Source organism: Nothoprocta perdicaria, unplaced genomic scaffold, assembly GCF_003342845.1.
Source record: "Nothoprocta perdicaria isolate Ctin4 unplaced genomic scaffold, notPer1 scaffold_44, whole genome shotgun sequence".
Lineage (NCBI taxonomy): Eukaryota > Metazoa > Chordata > Aves > Tinamiformes > Tinamidae > Nothoprocta > Nothoprocta perdicaria.
The window spans coordinates 3211611-3230954 of NW_020455688.1; the positions used below are offsets into that span (position 1 = coordinate 3211611).

The 19344-nt window shown below is 38.2% G+C and overlaps 1 protein-coding gene across 1 annotated transcript in view; it reads left to right on the plus strand.

Moving 5' to 3' along the window:
• RELN (reelin) overlaps positions 1-19344 on the plus strand; it is a 221583-nt gene that overhangs the window by 33760 nt on the left and 168479 nt on the right. The gene's annotated exons all lie outside the window — the stretch shown is intronic.

The window sequence follows — 19344 nt, forward strand, 5'->3', positions numbered from 1 at the left end:
TTTAGAGTGTGAGACTTTTGCTGTGCTTCTTCTACTGTCCATTTTCTCAAAATAAATCCCACTCCAAGTATTATTTCCTTTCTATCCATACTGGGAAACTGCAGGTAATAGCGTCACACGTAATCAAGATTTTTTATTGTTTAACATACTGCAAAAAGGAAAAAGTGAGTGTCTGRTTTGTTTGAGAACCTGAGTTGCTGAGGCAGACAGTAATTTGATAAACTCATCCCTGTCTTTAATATCCCCCTTTTGTACCTAATGMGTGTTGCTTGCTATTCCATTGCAACATATTATTAATGGCAATGACAGTGTCAAGACATTTTTATTTCTAGCTCTCTTCTTCTTTCATCAGATGCAAACTGGAGGAAATACTGTTTTTGATGAGTGGGAACAGACTTTAGGGAATTTATTACTTCCTTATTAAATTCTACAATGTACCGAGCAAAGCTTTTTATAATGTTTAAGATTCCCCTTCAATATTTGACAAAAGCCAATGTTAAAGGAATATTGTTCCTATTTTATTTAACTTCCATGTGCGAAAGGTTAGCAAATAGTTGTATGTATCCTGATGAAATCAGTCTACTACATTTTCTCCCTAGAAAATCTGTGAATTTTATAATTTAGTTCCTCTCAGTTCTTTAGTTGATCAAGTTGTAGAAGACTTTGTTCTTTGAGCTGGCTAAAAAAAATGCTGAATGAGGATATGAGACTTGTCTTTTCTGCACACTCCTGCTTACTCCCTCCCTCTCTCAAATGTTTGTTTTTCCCCTGTACTCAAGAAATAATTGATGGGGYCACCTTGCATAGTGACTGTGAGAGTATTTATATTAAATCTGACCTTCCACTGCAAGCTTTGAGAGCAATTTGTAAACTGTTATTCACTTTCATCTTACCTTTTTTTTTTCTCCTTATTCTATTTGTTCTTGTTCAAAGAGAGCTCTATAGAAATACAATGTAATGTAACTGCACATTCACACTTAAGGGAAATTAAAGGGGTATTGTCCAAGGCCCTGAGCGCTCGCCTTTCACTCCTTCCACCAAAATCAGTGGAAGATTCATCATTGGCTCAGTGGAAACAGAATTAGGTCAACGCCGAACCATTTTGGAACACCAGTCTTTAATTCCTTGTTTGTATAAGCAATAACGTGTAATTCCTGCCTTTTCACAAATGGTGCTTATACCATGTCAGCGAGGATTTTAGATGAAGTGCAGTCTACACAACTATATGTCTGACATCTGATCACACACCTGACTCCGTATTTTGTGGGGTGGAGGTAAACGTGAGTATGTCAGTCTGGATGTAGAGTGACCAGGACTGTTTTTTTCCTTCCTCTTCCTAAAGCTGTGCCAAGGGGACAGGAAAATGTGGAGGCACCTGCTGGGGTCCCAGCTCCAGTGCCACACGGTCCCAGTAGTTTTGCAGAGGTCCCCCCTACRTAGYATAAATAAGTTCCAGGAGCAATGTCAGTTTATCTCTGAAAGGAGAGCAAAGTCATGCAGTTTACATCAATCTGGTGCCCTGTAGGGCAAACACAGACAAGAACGGATGGGCTCGGCATCCTCGAGGTCGGCGTTCCCGCTAGGATCGTCCCTGGCCCCCAGGCTTCAGGGGAAATGTGATCGTCAGCTGAAGCAGGAACTGAAGGGAGGAGAAATATGTTTTGCCATTAATCCTCCTTCCCATTTTTAATCCAGCTGCCCACGCTTTCTTGCCTCAACTGCTGTTTTCCATGCTGGCTAAATCACAAGCTGGTGTAAACAAAGCTATTTATTTTTTGTGCAGTGTTAGTCTGCCTGTCTTCTATAGTTCTGTGACTTGCAGGCTCTCAGGAGCTGCCTCTGCCTTGTTCATGGCCATTAGCTCCTCTACAGCAAATAGTTAACATGAAAAAGAAGGCTTTTAAGTGCTTGACTTAAAATTTAAAATTTAAAATTTAAAATTTAAAATTTAATATAAATTAAATATCTGCAAATAGAAATAAAATTCTTAATGCATTTAATATGAAATAAAATATCTGAATGGCAATTCAGACTCAGTGCAGCAAAGGTGAAAACTTCCTGCACTGTCACCAATGCATCTGTGATTCAGATCAGCTCATTAGTCTTTGACCTCTCTGGGGATGGATAATAAGGTTATTAATTAGTGGCAGCTTTGGTGGTGGAATTTTGGAAATGTCAGTACCTTTCCCTGGACATTTCTCTGGGAGGAACTTGACGAAAATCACCAACCAAAATCACCAACAGGTCATTGCCCTGCTTTGAGGAGGGCTTCCATTGGGAGGACAGGCTACAAATATGCAGAAAAGAAAGAAATGTGGAAAGGTCAGGTTAGGGCCATTCATTAAACTAATGACAGTGAAACCACTGTAGTGATTTTAATGCAGATGGCCACCCTCCCTGCCAAGGCTGAGTTCCAGTGATGAAAGGGTAGCGCTGGGATATTTTGTTATTTTCTGTTTTCTTAATCATATTTTGAAATACAATTTCTTATTATAATATTAAACCTTTTCCTTTTGCATCTGAGATTATTGTACTGGCTTTATCAGAGAAGGAGCCTCTATGCAAGACCAGGCAGGAAAATTTTTTCACATTGGCCATATGCAAACTGTTTCTTATTCTCTATTTTTTCACTAAGTTCCTTCTTTAGATAATAAATAATAAATAATAAATAATAAATAGTAAATAGTAAATAGTAAATAGTAAATAGTAAATAGTAAATAGTAAATAGTAAATATAATAAATATTTAGAAGACCTATTATAAAAATATCCTTCTAAGAGAAATACAGGCAGTTAACCATGGCATGGCTCAGTAATATTCTAAAATATTCCTTAATTTAAAAAAAAAATTAAAAAATTAAATATTAAAATAATTTTTTTTTTCACCATAGAAACTACATGATGAGCTGAGGAAATAAAAGATAATTCCTGCTAAGAAAACTATTCCATAGTAAAGATGCATTTTATCTATTGCTTAGGAGCTGTTGGTGTTTTATACTGGTTTTGAGCCCCAGAAGCTCCTAAGCAAATTGCCAGCATCTGCAAGTGCTATTTACCACACACACACACAAAAAAACAGGTTCTTCTTTATGCCGGCAAATCATTTTGCTGAGTGTGTGGAAATTTGCAAAACATTATCTCCATAATCCACAATATACTGTCTTTAATTTCTGCTCTAAGCCCACACTAACCTAGTTAAAGCTCAGCCTGTCACTGGGACGATAATGGCTGCTAAGCAGGGTGACAGCAGCATTAGATCTGAGCTTGTGAAGCCTGTTGTTTTATAGACAGCTTAACCTACTAGTTTGCAAAAGTGATAAAGCTGACCTACATTGCAAAAACACGTTGTGCTTGAACCATTAACGTAGGTTATGACTGCTATCCCAGCTCCTGTATTAGAGAAAAGATGTTTTAGTTTCTTACAGAAATTACTTTGGAAAATTACTATTTTTTCTTATTAGCTATTTCTGCTAGTTTCTATAACTCAGATTGTGTCTGTACATATATTCAAAATAATCTCTGTTACCGAATGTAAATTCATTATATTGAATATCCATTCCCTGGAAAATTTTCAAAATTCAGTTGATCAATTTTCAAGATTTCAGACTTGCACGGTGTAATATTTTACATATTTTATGATCACTAAAACTCCATTCTGAGAAATATCAAATACTGGGTGCCAGCAGTGGTCTTTTCCTACCAATGYATTTAAGATCTTTTCTGAAAGTTGGCAGCTATGTTAATCCATGAACTCGAAATACCATCCCGTACAAATACTAGAGAGCAAAAAAACTGTGATTTAAAAGCTTGGTTGTCTACTTAAAGCATTTATAGAAAACCCATGATGAGAATTATGGAAATATGGAATAAACATCCAAGAAGATTGCATGGCCTGCTACTTGAGTCCTCTAAGCAAGCTGGGAAAGTGTCATACCCTCTGAAGGAGCCACATTCCCTGGTAAACCGCTTAGCTAAACTCTCATTTAAGACAGTCTGTTTACTGGGGTTTTTTATTATTATTTGTTGGNAAAAAAAAAAAAAAAAAAAAAAAAAAAAAAAAAAAAAAAGCATGTGAAGGAAATACAGAAAAATTATCTTCAGAGCTATATAGGTGATTATGATTACTCTTTAAACATAATGATTTAATATCAATTTTAAAATATAAATTATAAAAATATTAAAAATATTAAAATATGTCAAAATATTAAACCTGTAAAATACACAAAACAGCAAATATCAAAACCAAGATCTCTTAGGTTCTTTGCACATCTTTATGTACAATCAGTCAGCTCTTAAAGCTCTTAATTGTATGATCATATTTTTTTTTGCTTATGCTCTTATGATGCACCGGATTTGCACAATGAAATGCAGTATTGTTTGTAGCACCTTAGTTCTCGTTATGTTTTCCAGTCTTGTAATTAAAGATTACATGGTTCTGCACATGCAGAACCTTAATGTATAGCCTGCCTGAATTTTGGAACTGGATGAAGCACTGGGGCAGTGCTCCAATTAGATGATGCTTTTTTTCTCCCTGTTTATTGCCAAGTAGGAGTGATGCAGGATATTTATTATCACTGTTTTTTGATGTTGGTATCTACTCTATTTCAGACAAATGCTGAACAGACACCAAGTATGAGATGTCTTTGCTTGAAATCAGAGTAAATTTGGCATTAACGTAGTCTCCCAACCATTTTGTTTTTCAGTTTGTTTATAATTTTCTTCATGAAAATAAATCACTAGTAATTGTTTTTTGTGGTTTCCCAGTTCGGTGGAATTGTAATGAGTCTGATACAAAACAAGAAAAATCACTGGCTTCCCAAGGTTTTCCACTTCTCTGTGTAGAGGCTTTGTGGTACTGTCAATCAGCCTTGTGTGTGATGCGCCAAAAAGTACAGGCCAATGCTTGATTCAGATCTTGGCTCTGTTCACCTCCTATTTTGATGTCGTACCCAAATTTTCTCCTTCATCTTCTGCATTTGTTAATTCTCCAGTGAAACACAAACACCAACCAAGTTATCATTGTGCCTCAACTTAGACTCAGCTGATTGTGCAGAATTAGATTTAACTTGTCTGTTAGTTTTATCTTAGTTCTGTGTTTATAATATGGTGATAAAGCAATCAGGAATTAACCAGGGAAATTTTTTTTAGGAAATTTTGTTAGCAAAAGACAATCAACAGAGGTTCTAACCCCAATTACACTCTGATGGGGCAGTATTCAGGGTTGAGAGCATTCAGAGCAAAAGTGGAAAACTGAAAGGGAGGAGAACTGACTGTGCTTCATCTTCCACTACTGAAAGAGACATTTGGTTGGTTTTACTTTGAGATTAGGACATGCTGGTATCTYCACATGAGCATCTGCATGCGAGCAATGTGTCTGAAACTACCATAATAGTCAATGGGCTTGGAACCTTGCTATAGAAACTTAGACATGTAGGGTCCAACTTTCATCTGTACATCTACAGAGATACTTGCATGTCTAGAAGAGCATTCTAAGTCTCTTGCTTTCCTAGGGCATCTTAAATTGTTTTAGATGCATCCATTTAAGGCAAATGAATCAAGCTCTATATCTCCACTGACTGTACTGGATCATTAGGTACTTGATTACCATTTAGACCTTCATATAGACAGTCATTTTAAGTCCTTTAATCTGGATCCGAATCCCACCCAAACTACCTAAAAACAACTACCTAAATATGAGATCCTTGTGCCACATGAGGAACAGTGAATTCTTCCCTCCTGTCACCCTCCATCTGTCCAATGCGTTTGTCCATGTCAAGAATTTCTGATAAGCAGGCTGGTCAACAGTTGTGAACTGCTAAAAACTTTTAATTAAAAAGGAAACTTTGCACAGTTTGTAAAATCTTWTTTTTTTTTCTTTTTCCTTGGAGGTAAAGCATATTGTCTAGTAGCCAAGAGTCCATTAGACGCTTGATAATCCTACTAAAAGCCAACTTCTAGGGAGRGATGATGAGAAGGATGTTCAGTCTTTAACTTTTTCTCCAAACTCACAGAGAAGTGGCCATTTACTATTTTAGGTTCCTCATGCTGTGTAGGTTCAAGAAAAGCACAACCAACAAAGTCAGAAAGAATGGGTATGTGAGCATTTTATTAAGGAGAGCACGTGAAAATTCCATTGAAAGGTTAGTTGGACTCAATTCAAAAGATGAGAAAAAAGTGTAAAATGCTACTTTCATCAACACTATATAACACCAGAATAGAAACTGCAAGATGATACAGTATTAGAATGTTTTTTTTTCTTTGTATGATAGAAATTTAATATATATCATACTTGTAATGTACAATAGCAGAAGGCAGCTCAATATAGCCTTTGGCTCTTCTGTTAAGATTTTGGCATGGTTCCATATACGATTCTGTCACCTCCTTCATGAAAGAAAATAAAATTCAGTCATTTTCTACTGGCATTATCTAAATAATAAAACAATCATTATGAGATTTACTGCCTTTCTTACAAATATTCATTTTGGAAATTCTAGGAGCAAAGATTAGATTTTACTTCCTTCTCCCTTYCTGAGCATTGTTCCCATTACTTTACACAAGAGCATCAGTTCCGCAAATCAGTTATAAGTAAATGTGTTTAGAGTCTAACTTTGTTTTGTTTTTTTTTCCAGAAATTCAACCTCAGGGTTAGTTTTCAGAGCATATTTTAGTTCATCAAGAACATAAATCTTTGTTCCATTCAAAAAAATGTTTGTGCTCCTTTTTTCCCAAGATGATTTAATTTTATAAACATGACTAGAATATAAAAGATGCTACACACATTTCAATAGTTTACCTCAACGAGTAGCTTTTCCTGGGTAACAGAGAAACTAAATGAAATCTCTTTAGCCTGCTAAAAACTGATAGTTAAAAAGGCTTTTAACATGAGGTTCTAGACAAGTTTAATGAAATAGGCACAAAGGAGATTTTGCAAATTGTTTCAGAAATGTTGCTTATATGAAGTGAGGCTTAGACGTACAGGGAACTACCTGTAAAGGTAAATGTACGACAAAACCTTACTGCCGGCAGGGGCAGAGGACATTTGTATGAGATGTTTTAGGAAGCTGAATTTCAGAATTAATTAATTTCAGAAGAGCCCATGAGAGGCGAACAGCGTATCTGCATAGGAGCCCTTTGTGGCTGCGGGATGTGCCCTGGCTGCCTGAGCGAGTCTGACCSCGCTAGTGCGTCCCTCAAGTGGACAATAAAGCGAATGTCCAGTCCATGAATGAGTCTGAGATAAGTGGTATACATCTTTGGGAAGCACTTGACTTCTTGCAAGGGACTGYGGCTAAATAACATCATAAAAAGCTCAGTACTGCAAGATGCCAAGCACTGGCCTGGATCCAGCGGAGCGCTCATGTATGTCCCTGCTTTCACCAGAGGCACAGACATCACTTTTGTATTTTTAAATTCATGTCTTCAGCTTTCTTCTTTGAAATTTTACTTTGTTTTTGTACTCAGCGCATTACACAAGCTTGACTTACTGTTTGCTTCTAGCTCCTTTGGATGAACTCCAGTAGTGTAATCTACAAAGTACTATGTAGAGGTACAGTAATATTCAGCATGACTTCATATATAGGCATACAATAAGGAAACTTGGAAGGGAGGTATCTATATAATCTAACAATACTAGAAAAACTATCTTTTCTTCCTGTTTCCRTACATAAATATTTTCCTCCCATATAGTTCTAGCAAAAGTTTTAAAAACAGATAAAAAAGAAATCTTGGACTTGAAGGAATCAGAAAAATTGCACTAGCTTCTGCTGCTGGGAAAAAAATGAATTTCAGTATTCAGAATAATCTTTAAGTAACTGACAAATTGTACTCTAAAACATCTTCCATAATTATTTTTTTTAATATTGTCCCTAGCATGAATGTGTATTCCTCCCATCTCAGTTTAAGAAACTCATATATATTATTACGAGTGTTCAAAAAATTCTTATATATGGATAAGGAATGAAGCATAACTCAATCTGTGTATGTAATTATAGGTTATAAATTTTTATAAAATAATATACATATAGTGTTATAAAATAAATTATATATAATTCCTCTACATAAGTTATTATCTGCAATATATGACCTCTGTCCCAGGAAAGGTGTYRGAGCAGCTCATCCTGGAGACCATCTTTAGGCATTTCAGGAAAAAGAAGGTGATCAGGAGTAGTCAGTATGGATTCACCAAGGGGAAGTCATGTTTGACCAACCTGATAGCCTTCTACAATGGGGATGACTGGCGGGATGGACAATGGCAAAGCTGTGGATGTTGCGTACCTTGACTTCAGCAAGGCTTTTGACACAGTCTCCCATAAGATGCCCATGGGAAGCTCTCGAAGTGTGGATTGGATGAGTGGACAGTGAGAACTGGCTGGATGGCAGAGCTCAGTGTCATGATAAATGGGGCCAAGTCCAGTTGGAGGACAGTTGCCAGTGGTGTCCCGCAGGGGTCTCAGTACTGGGCCTGGTGCTGTTCAACCTGTTCATCAATGACTTGGATGAGGGCACAGAGGGCACCCTGAGCAAGTTTGTGGCCAGTCAGCTGTGGCCAGTGACAGTTCAAGGGGCAATTGGACCAAGTTGAAACCCAGGCAGTTCCATCTCCATGTGAGGAAGAACTTGTTTGGTGTGAGGGTGCCAGAGCCCTGGCMCAGGCTGCCCAGGGAGGCTGTGGAGTCTCCTTCTCTGGAGATCTTCCAAAGGCGCCTGGATGCCGCCCTGTGCCCCGTGCTCTGGGTGTCCCTGCTGGAGCAGGGGGCTGGACTAGATGAGCTCTAGGGGTCCCTTCCAACCTCAACCATTCTGTGATTCTGTGATACAAAAAAGTGTCATCAGGATGGATTATGGTTAACATTATCCTAGGAATGTATTGATTATATCCRTCTATATCTTTATCTGATTTTTTTGCAGTGCACAGAAGTAATGGTTTATTCTTTCGATACCATTCAGAAGGCTGCTTTACGAACATTGCTTGTAAGAAATTTGTGGACTGTATATGATTGTGAACTCTGTCATCTGGAGGTAAAGCTTACAGAGTCAGGATTTAGCAGCTGCYTATTGCAGACATGAGTCTATTGCCCTTTGCCTGTTGCACACAGTTTGGTTTGGAAGTAAAAAAAAGCTCTACTTTCTTCCACCTTATTAGGTATTATTGCTTAGACTGGGGCTGTAGCGTAGCACTGAGGGCACAGGCTGCCTAGGGCAGGGACAGCACTATGGGAAGCAATCTCTACCCACGTCAGCTGCCCCACAGCTGCACCATGGCCTCAGCGTGTCCTGGGAACCAGCRTCTTGCAGGCATGGGGATGAAGCCCTCAGATGAGTATCCAAGACGGCACCTGCTGTCCAAGTTAAGGGGTAATGACGTTGTAGTGATGTTGTGCTGGTGGACATTGTAATGAGGAGGACAGCTCTACAGCAGCCCCCAGTCCATGTCCAGGTTCTTGTGCAAGTATTACCTAGGAGGAATGTCAGAGATGCTACTAGTTCAAATATTAACTTTTATTCTAAGGGCAGAAAAATGGTGTATTTTAAATGCCATTTTGTGGTTGTTGTTAATAATTAMTGGCAATTCTTGAAACAGGTATTTTACTGATCTGATACCACTATAATGTAATTAAGTAGTCTTCCTTCACCCAGCAGGGGAGACTTTAAAACAGGAATTTTGAAGAAATGAATGACAAAAGAAAGTCAGTCTTTTTCTTTTCATGTGCATAGCTTGAGGTCAAATTTTGTCTACATATGATACATCARTTGTAATCGGGAACCAAAATGTGATCCATAAGCTCCTATCAGCATTAGTGTTTATGCAAAGGATTATAACTGATATGAACAAATTACTTGGCAAAACCTACTTAGACATTCAAACAGCAAAGTCATAAATGTCCTAAAATACAAAACATAAAGAGGAGAAATGCTTCCAATCAGCATCATAGACTGTTTTGCAAAGCAGTGAAGACGCTAGGACCGTAATTTGAACTATGGTTTTAACAAGTAAATATAGATGGAATATGTATGGTGAGTTAAGCTGTATAAAGCCTTTCTTCTAAATCCAGATGTAGGCATTAACTCGCATATTTGAGATGGCATGCTTATTTGCTAAGTGCAAAGATGGTTACAGAAAGGCTTTCCTGACTGAGGATAAAAGCTGGAGTACTCTTTAATTTTGGTTACTGCCAAGCTTATTTCAACTACCACAATAGTTATTTGGCTTCAAACCAAAAAGTGGCAATACAGTACTTACATGTCTATGGATCAAAATTAGATGAAAAATTGCTGTTTCTCATCTCCAAAGCCATTTGCTGCACATTTTATAGGCCTCAAGATGCCTTTTGTAATATGTGATAACGGAGCCAACAGAAGCATCTGCCTGGGAAGAGATTACTTTAATTATGGACTCAATGTCCTATTTTCTGCAAGTGATCCCCAGAGAATTTCTTACTGCTGGATGAGAGGTGTTATGATGCACATTAAAACCTACGAGTCAAACAAAAGAGCCTGTAAAAGTGAGAGGACACCTATAAACTCTTGTATTCAATTGCTAAAAAAAAAAAAACCCTAAATTCCTATGATGATAACTTTTTAATTAATCTAACACCTGTTAAAATAAATTTCCGCCTGCATAGGGAAAAATGAATGTTAAAAAGTATTCCTTTTTTTCTAATCCTCTTTTATGTTCCAAATGGCTTGATCTTCAAAATGGTCTTTAAATACTCATGTTTTTCTTTTGCATTTTTCAACATATTATCATGATATTATGTGAAACATGCTTCACAGAGGATTCTTGTTAGCTCTTATTTTTGTAACAAGAAATTTTTGTCACTAAGACTTCATTTGCTATTCACTACAATCTCATTGATCACAATTAACTCGTTTGATGTTAAAGTGAATGTGAGTTTTCTATAGAAATTCTGTGTGAATCACCATTTTGACAGCACTTTTTAATGGCTACTTAAAATATATGTCACTCTCTATCAATTAAAAAAAGCCCATCGATCTTTGTTAGCAGCTGTTGAGATGATGAGCTAAAAGTTTTTTCTTTCACAAAATATGATGGAAGAGCTTTAAAAATAGCTTGTAGATGTAGATGTAGATGGCATGTGAAATACTGGGAAACTTCCCTAAAATTTGTAAGGCAGCCAAAATTAAAAAGAAAAATGACATCTCAAGAAGATACTAACGCTTAAAAAGTAACCATGGCAAGTGCCTTTTACATTTGTAAGTCAGAGGTCTGTATCTCATTTAGGATGACAGTCTCTTTGTTCTGTACAATTATTAAAAATGAATATTCTTTTAAAATAATATAGTGAGTGTGATACTCATCCTTCATAATTAAATGAGCAAACACTAGCGGTTTTCAGTAACAGTCTTTACTAAAGCAAAAGCAAATCTAAAGCTGACATTACTGGGCACAGTCAACACTTCATCATTGGAGGTACTAAGGAGGTTTCATACCTTGGATAACGGGATACTTTAGCTAATAGTGCTGCTTCCAGCCCCAGGGCCAACTCCTGCTGGAACTGAACTTGCCCAGTGTTTGTTGCTCATGGTTTCCAGCTGTTGGCTGTGCCTGGGGACTACTTTCTCCAAACTCTGCTCTTGGGCAGCTTAAGCTTGTCAACCCTTGTAATCTTAGATCCCTTGTCTGTCTCCTGGGGTTTTCCTCATTATTTTTTTCTGATTCCCTGCTCAGATATTCGCTGCTGCCCAGTGGCCAGGGTTTGATGGAAGTGATAGCCCTCCATTAATTTACATGAGTAGGGAAAACACTGCTCTGTGAAAAGAAAGCCTTGTGTCGAGACAGGAATTGTGTCCCCCATTTCCTGGCTGATTGCTTTGCCTTTGGGCCATCACTGAAAAGGTGGATGAAAGGTATGGTTTACCTAAGTGGCAATACTTTGCACTGGATGCGAGGACATGAGTGTGAGGTAGGTGTCACCAGGCTTTGGTGAGACACAGGTGTCCATTCTGGGAGACTGAAAGACTCTCTGCCTTCATCAAGCTACGGAAGCTGCACCTGCCTGAACGTGCAAAGGACAGGAAAGGTTAGGGTAGGAGAGTCATCTAGGAAAGGTTGGGCACTTCCAGTGCAGCTGGAACCATGCTCTCTGGCTTTCTCTAATGGACTCATGCCCTACAGACCACCAGATCCCAGTGCAGTCCTCAGTCAGGCTCAGAGTCATGCTGAAAGCCCTCAGTTTCACTTGTGATGTCTCTAAGGGCAAACTTTTCACTCCTTTTCACAAACTTGCCCCTCTTGAATGACTGCAGGGAAGAGATGCCAGGGAAGGTATCTATTAGTGGTTAGAAAACAAGTGAAAGATACCAAGACATTGCAGGAGATAAAAGTGGAGGGCRACTCCATCATTCATCTGACCTGCCAAGAGTGATAAACACGGATGTTGGAGCCACCTTGCCTTTGCCTACACACAAAAGAGAAGGACTATATATACTTAGATAGACCCTGTGCACTTACTTGCACTTGCACAGGTGTTGCTGCCTCGAACGGTCATCTTCCCTTCTGTACTCTGAGGGCAGATGTGGAGTCCCCAGGAAAACTGGACTTTCCATAATCTGTGTTCTGGATGAATGCATGGGCTTCCTTGCCAGCAACCACAAAATCTGTTTGGGTATTTTCCTGCTTGCCAGGGAAAGCTGACCTTTCCCTTTGGGTGAGGTGCCCTGATTTGGAGCTAGAGTCCCTTAGCTCCCAGCATTGGCACCACTGAGTTGGTCACACAGATATTTTTAGTCAGAACTCTGTTTTTCTAAGTATCATGGGCAATTAGGTCATCGTTCCAATTATCTATTGTAAATGTGTGTGTTTTTATTTTGTTTTAACAAGCCTATTTTAAAGTGACCTTAGCACAAAACAGTTCCAAAGGCTGAACTTCCACTGTTATTGAAAATTGGTAAACATCATTGCCTCAGACTGTCGGGCTGTGTCTCAGTAGTTCTGAGGAATAGGGTTCATACTCCATGGAACTTTTAAATTGCTTGGGGACTTCTTTGTATATTTTTTCAGCAAATAAAATGGAGTCATGAGCATAAGATTTCAAAGATCTCAATCCTTCTTACTCATTGTTTGCACCAATCAATGCAAGGTAGGAGAGAAATTCATTTTTGTCCTCTGTACTGCAACTTTGGGGTGAAGGAGTTGTGTGAAGGTCTAGAGTGAGGTTGTGAAGGAGTTGTGAAGGTCTAGACTGTAAAATCTATGTAATGACATGGGTGCATCCTAGAGCTTTTGCCACTGATAGAACTGATGCAACTAGATGCAGCATGTGCAGCACATGTAAGGATTTTTTACCAGTTCCCATGACAGCCAGAAATCCAGCCTATAGAAAGATACTTCTCTGTCACCCTTGCCCTCAGACTGCAGAGAATCCAGTTACTGGGGACCAGTCAAACTTCTAACTGACAGAAGATACATCTTGGAAAAGAAAGTTGCCTAAATACCCTAAAATATAGCAAGTACCTGTGCAGCCTGCTTCCAGTTTGCAGAGAAATAAACTGGAGTAGAGCATGTTGGCTCAGGACCCTCACTGAGCTGTGCAATTGCTACCTTGAGGGACAGCACGGGGCTCCTTCATCTCTCTGAACATCTAAATAGGAGGCAACAACCGCACTGAGTGGCCCCTGCCCTCTTCAGTCAGCACAGGGCAGCATCTCAGATTGCCCGTGTAAGGGAGGAAACAGTGACCAAATCCCCCTTCCTCCATGGCAAAGCTACGTGGAGTGTCCCTCCTGGACCAGTTTTCCAGCTTTGTAGGCACTTGTCTATGTGGAAAGAAGTGTCTGCAGTATTGGAGAAAATAAGTTCTTCTGAAGGTAAAGATGACACTGTCTTTGTTCTAAAATAAAGTTCAGATATGGTCTGTTTTTCCAGTCCATTTGTGTATTTAAGCACATTTTATTAGGATATAAAACACAAATTCTGTCATGTGATGTTTTTCATAACAAAACATTTTCTCGTTTTTTTGGGTTTTTTTTTTCTGATAGTGCACAAAACATTCTTGTGATGTATCTAGCAATAGTGAAAATTTTGTGAACAGATAGTGAAAAGAGTGAAAATTTTCATGGTCTTGGACCACTCTGATCCTGGTGAATGAGTCACACTTCAGAAATGTGGTGTTTTTTTTTTTTTTTTTACTTTCTGAAAATGAACACAGTTCTCATGTATCTATCAATACATGTATTTGTGCCTTTAAAGAGATCATCATTGTGATATTCAATTCAAATTTAAATCTAACTTCATAGTGCCATATGGCACAACCTACAGGCACTAAGACTCTGGGACTTCATGTATTACATTGCCAGGCTGATATGGGAAATAAGTAGATTGATATAAAACTTAGTAGTTTCAATGCATGTGGATTGTGCTTGGCCTTTTTCAGTGTTAAGCTCTTCAGGGCTGATCTTTTAATGCTCTATTGTGATGTAAAAACTGTAAGCATTTCAGGAAGGCACTTTATAGCTACAAATTGTTAGTATATTTCTGTTGAATGAAGTCAAAATTGCAAATAGATCCCACTCTTGTTACTATTTAGGACATGTCAGGAATGTTTACATTCACATTTGCAAGGATATTTCCATGGTTTATTTATAGCCCAGCAGGGATCTAACCAGTAGCTAAGATTTTTGTTGTGACTATGATCAGAATTCTGGAATATTTCTGACTACAAAACCTAATGCATTAAGGGGAAAGGAAAAAAAAAATCAGTAAATCTGAGCCTTATAGATATTGTGTTACTGGGTATCACTTTGCCTATTGCATTTGTCAATAAAGGTAGTTGAGAGAGATCCAGCCCCATCACGTATTGATGCAATACTTTGCACATCCCCTCTACATTCAGTCCATAGGATGGGAGAAGGTAGGAGAAACCTCCTGAGCCGCCCCTGCCTGGAGACGTCATGATGTCTCTGCCAATGAAGAAGTCAGGGCTGGTGGCCCTTGTTCTCCATCTCTCTCATGGATACTTAAGTTGGGTTTCAGAGCTGGGGTTTTGTCCCACCTCAGCTTTTCTGGCACATAATCTGGTGCATTATGTGAATTCCCAGATGGCGGGATAGAGCAGGGAATGCTGAAGCCTCCAAAGAGCGGTGGAAATCTCCTGGTGGCTGAGGGCCCCTTGTTGTGAACCTGTGTTAGGGCTGTGCTTATCCCTGACCTCCAAGAGATCCAGTTTGTGACTGAGRCTCTTGGCCGTGCACATTTTGATGTCTAACTTGTAGGTTGAGGAGCACTGAACATCTAGTGACCAAAGGAAAGAGAAGATTGCAAACTTCCATAGAAACATAGCAGTTAGGCCAAGTTTGTGTAGTTTTCATGGACTTCATGAGATTTTCAGAAAAATAACAAAAGTGTAGGGCAAGTGAATTTCGGCATGTGACGGCTCTAGATGCTTGACATTGCTCCTTTTATCAGTGCTTACCTAATACATTTAGATTTTCCATTTTGTTTGAAAAATTAATAAACAGAATTTTAATAACGTTGCTTTTTTGTTGTTGTTGTTTTAAAATGGCAAAACAATATCATTAGGACTTATTGCTTATATGAGAAGTCTGAGCACAGAACACATTTCATGGTTGATTTATGAACCCTGTGAAAATACGGTTTATAATGAAATTCTGACAGTCCCTTAAACATTAGCATCACAAATAGCAATATAATAATACCTTTCATGCTTGTGCATTCCTGCAGATTTACTGAGCACTTGCCAAAGACTGGAAGCACTTTTATCCACAGCTGGGCAGCACACTAGAGAGGATCCACCAGCTGAAAGTTTACTGCCTGCTGTATATATGTGAAGTTATACATTCAAAGAGTTGGTACGGATGAACTTAAATAAGAAACACTGTTACCAAAATAGCATCAAACCAAGAATCACTGTCTTCAGCTATAGAGTCATTACCGGTCCACTGTGGCAAAACAGGAAAAGCATAATTTTGACTGTTAATAATACTGCATTTCAGGTTTTTGTTAGAATTAGAAAACATAACTAAGAATATGACTAGAAAAAAATAGTAACAACTTGGACTGTCATTGTTCACATAAGTCTGTACTTATCTTGATCTTCTAACACTTGTTTTGATGAACTTCACAATTGAACCAGGTCTGTACAAATGGAAGCCTGATGCTTTTTCCTGTATCACCCAGTGCCTGCATATTTGAGGTCAGAATATGCTTTTAGTTTCTTTGGGAACATTTCTTTTACAAATGGAATAACACATGCTGAGCCTGAGTAGCTGGATCAGCAGGATTTTTAGGTGAGAAAGTCTGGGCTATGGCCATCTCGGACCTAATGTATGTAGCATTAGCAGTTGCCAGTAGGAATTTTGAGGGCTTTAAACTGACCTCAGTCTGCTCATGCAGCTACTGAACCAAATTAAARATTAAAACACCATGCAGCTCTTAGGATGTGAAGTACTGTTGGAGATCGCCAAAGWAAAAAACAAGGAGAAGACCTACACCGAGCCCCGGAATCATTGGCCTCCCAGAGACTGATGCACAGCTATGGATGGATGAAGCTGAATTTTAGCATTGATGTTTGTATATGTAGAGGATAAGTACATTTTTATTCTAAAAACATAGTTACAACCATGTTAGACTAAGTGACTTCTTCTCAAAAGAGAAGTTAAAATGGGAGATAAAATTCCAGACAGAATAGTTAGAAAGAGCTTTGTTTCTCTTTGGCAAATCCTTAGGATCGTTTAGGGAAATATGAAAATGGAGAAACACTTTGGGAAACAAAAGAAGGAGCGAGCTTGTGGTGAGACAGTAAAGTCCATGGGGATATAGGTTAAGCCAGAGTTTGGAAGAGTTTGTGAGGGAAGTGAGAAGTCTGCCTACAGAAAAAATGGAAAAAAAGAATACAGAAACCATTAAATGACTGTCTCATTTTTCTTCCAGGGCCCTTTTGCTTAGTTTTACTGGCATTATGTGCTTGGGTCAGTTCTTAGATCTCCACTGACAAACTGAWGGATTAAAAGACAATTTGATGATAGGAGATCATCAGTGTATTGGAAAGAGGAATAGTGGTGAAAGAGTCAAAATGTTTCAGGGAAGCCAAAACCAAGGCTTGAAACAGATGCTGTTCTAATAATTCAAGGCATTTTATTTCCTCTTTTAGCACTGTTGAGCACCAGGTTGATATATTTGTAGACAGTGACTCCCAARTCATTTTCTTGAGTAGCAATAGCTAATCTAAATCATGCCATGTACATACTTGAGATTGTCTTATTTTTTTGCAGTAGRAAATAGAGATGAATGTTGAGTCTTTTTTGTGTCCTTTGGTGGCAACCTTTGGCAAATAAAATAAAAAGCGATCGTAATTTATTATGCTACATATGAAATGGGGACAGYGACCATGCACTCAGCTTCAGCCCTCAGCTTCCTCACTGAGGGTTTACGCTCTGAAATTTGCACTTTGTGTTAATAGACTTAGAAAAGGGCAAGGCAGCAGCCTTGAATGGGGTAACAGGCATGTTGTCAGGCTGTTGTTTTTCCCTTTTCTGACTAGCCAGGCAAAAGATCATAGAAGAGATACATTTGGACATTAGCCAGCATGGTCCACTGCATGGTACATTAGCCAAATTCCGTAGGCTTCTAATCTTGCTCTTTTGAGCTCAGTTGCATCTCTTTGATTGTGTCCTCCACTGCCATTAGAGACAGGTTTTTGTGCACAATATCATGTGAGGAACTCCCCTGTTGTGATCAAATGCCGAAATGTGGCTCTGTCACAKTTTCTGGGGAAACAGCCCGACTTCTTATTCGGTTGTTGCATCTCCTATGGTTCCTTCTGCTCTCCACACAAGAAGGTCACCCTCCAGCTTCATAGTGCCCACCTCAAATTGCATTGGTTATGAAATCAGCTCTCTAAAACATTCAAGAACTAAAGAGTCAAGACATTGTAATTGAAAATGGTGCTACTCTTCTTCAGATACGAAGATGTATAACCAGTGCTAAGTGGCTATGGGAAAACAACACTTGAAACCAAGGTCCTCCAAATACTAGAAATGAGACTCTGCAAAACAGATGTGAATTAAATGCTCATTACCCTTTCATTTTAATTTTCATGCAGGAAAGTGTTTCCCTCTATCTGCTAGACCAGATTCTGCTCTTTTACTGCTGCATGTTCCCAAATTGCATGAGGAGCCAGTYTCACTGCGATAATTATAAGCATCAAATTATATACATGACACATGATCTCCTTGAGAGATATGGTGYTGATCACTCAGGATGAGAGAGATATCAGGACCGGACTGTTTAATAGAAGCACTAAACTAGCACTATTAGCTGTTTGGATAGATGCCTGTCCAGTTAAGTCACTTATTTATACGCCCAAATGGCTAACTCAGGCTTTCAGGTAATAGAAATGATTTGACATGTTATATTGTTGTAATGTGCATAATGTCAAGAATGACATACCTGCAATATTCTCCTTGCAATTTGCTGCTTCTCTTAAAGAAATGAGGTCTAATCCCAAACACATTCATCTGAAACCTGATTTGATAAAATTTCTTTGTCAAATGTTGCACACTTTTAAAAGAAATAACAGGTATTTATAATTTGGTGCACAAATAGCTGAAGTAGTTTAGCATAATTTAGAGTAAATTAATAGCATGTTATTTATTAACTAATGCTTTGTGCAAATGATTTATGAAGCGATGCTCTGCTCTGCTTGTTGCTTTGCATTCTCTGTCTTCGATGCATCATCAATATCATTAAATGAATTCACAGTGACATTGCTCTGCAACTATAGTTTTTGATATAAGTGTAACGGAACATAAATCAAGAATTATGTTTAATTCATAAGAGGCACCAATCTCATTTAGGTGTAGGTTGGKCTAGAAGGTGTCAAAAATATGCTTTACAATACCTCTTCTGATTGCATTCAGATGCTGTCGATATGCCCTTATGTTCAGTGTGAAAATAATGTATGGCAATGCAGTGCAGTTTGTCAAGTGAATAACATTTGTGGATTTATTTATTTGGATACAAATGGTATCATTTTTTTTGCCCAACCCAAAAAGGAATATATTTACATGACTGTATTTAAAATGATTCTCAAGGAAATCTATAAATTTAAAGATAAGTCTTGCCAGTTCTATGCMACAAAACCTGCTGTTGATTATTTACATTACATTTTAAAAAATGGAATAGACTTTCTAGGATTTCTTACCATTATTTTCATTTCTCTCTATGGAGAAAATGTAAATAACTGTCTCTTCCTTTTAGTCTTTCTTTACTTTTCAGTTGATCCATAGAAATCCAATGTGCACTGAAAACAGGAATGTTTATCTAATATCCATTTTCTCCTTCATATTTTGGAAATTTTGGATTTGGC